The sequence below is a fragment of the Hippocampus comes genome, unplaced genomic scaffold (assembly GCF_001891065.2).
Source record: "Hippocampus comes isolate QL1 unplaced genomic scaffold, H_comes_QL1_v1.1 scaffold521, whole genome shotgun sequence".
NCBI classification, from domain to species: Eukaryota; Metazoa; Chordata; class Actinopteri; order Syngnathiformes; family Syngnathidae; genus Hippocampus; species Hippocampus comes.
In genome coordinates this window covers 1-1,552 of record NW_017805079.1, presented here as the reverse complement: position 1 = coordinate 1,552, position 1,552 = coordinate 1, and the positions used below count along the sequence as shown (strand labels likewise).

Here is a 1,552-nt window from a genome sequence, read left to right as displayed (position 1 = left end):
GCCCGGCTGGAGAAGGGCTACGACATGGGTGAGCGCAAGCGGACTTCCTCCTTGTGTGCTGTCGCCGATTCGGAGACTTGAGACTTGCTCGGCCAAAACTCACCTCGGCGTTCCCGAGGCTCAACGTGAACTCCGTTGTTGCCAGTTCGTGTGGGCACAGGGCCTGCTTGATTTGGCTTGCGTCACTAAAACCGTGCAGGCCAGAACTTGAGACTTACTTTTGACCTGCGCGCTTCAACCTCTGCCGATGAGCGCGTCCGGGTGAGAAGAAGAGCGCCGCGCTGATGTGATTGTCTGTCAGAGGTCGGTGAGGGGGGCGGCCTGCTGTCCAAGAGCAAGCGGCAACGCGTGGCCATCGCCCGAGCGCTGGTCAGACGGCCGCGGGTCCTCATCCTGGACGAAGTCACCAGCTCCCTGGATGAGCCCAGCGAAGGCAAGGTGCCAGTCGGACGGGGTTCGAATAGCGAGAGTTCTTGATCCGGGAACCTCGCAGCCCTCAGCTCCAGCTCAAACTCATCTTACGACGCTGAATGCAACCTCAACGTAAAAATGTGACTCGAGACATTCTCTGTTTGTCCCACCCGGCGCAGGTCCTGCAGGGTCTGTTGAGGCGTTCTGAGTGAAACGTGCTGCTGATCACTCACAGACTGAAGACACCCGAGACGATCGACCAGATTGCGGTGATCGGCGGCGGTGGCGTTCGGGAGCGAGGAACCCACCAGACCAGAAGGGAATCTACTGTAAAATGGCAGGGGGGCGGGACGCGAGCGTGGACGCCGGTCTCGGTTGGCCGCCGCGTGATCAGAAGCGCTGAATTGGAGTCCTGCATTCGATCCATGAAACGGCATTCGCCGATTCCCAACCCTCGAGTCTCTTCATTTCGTCGTCTCTCTCGTCTGAAGGTCTTTCAGAATGAGATGATTTGGGCTCAATCACATTCGAGTCTCCACCTGCTGCCACGTCAATCCAATCTTCCTTCCGAAGCAACCGAATGTCATGTCCAAATTCCTCCTCAGAGGGCCAGCGCACCGGCCCTCGATTCTTCTGTGCTCTCTTCGGTCACTGCAAAAGCCGCTCTCGCCACTTGGGACTTGCAAAATACGTCTGTAGCCAAACTTGTCAAAGCTACGCCGAGTAGAATGTACAGTATTTCATTGCCATTTGATGATTCGTGTCATTCGACAAATACTGAGTCTGAACCGCTCCCATTGATGTAGAACTCGTGTGGCATTTTGACCTGGTTTCTATAAATTTGCCGAGAGAGCGGTTGAGGTGAATTTTTTTGTTGGTCATTTTATGGTTTTGGTTCCTTTGAATTTATGCTGCTTGTGTGTCTGGGATTTTATCTTGGGTCTCATCCGATCTGATGTCCAATCCTTGTTTGCCTCGCTTCTTCAAGCACCTCGCGCGCAACTGCCCTGCGTTTTCATGTTCAGGATCAATCAGTGAAAGGCGAGTCCAAGCGAAGCACGGCAACGATCTAATTTGGAGTGAACTAAGTTGGCGGTGGGAAAATGAAATGGCTCATTGAAATGAACGCACCAGCAATGTC

At 54.2% G+C, this 1,552-nt stretch overlaps 1 long non-coding RNA gene across 1 annotated transcript; it reads left to right on the top strand.

Moving 5' to 3' along the window:
* Positions 1-6: 6 nt before the first annotated feature.
* On the top strand, positions 7-1,277 carry LOC109513119 (uncharacterized). Its single transcript, XR_002167662.1, has 3 exons — positions 7-28; positions 302-438; positions 591-1,277. It is a non-coding gene; the product is annotated as an uncharacterized LOC109513119 (long non-coding RNA).
* Positions 1,278-1,552: the final 275 nt, after the last annotated feature.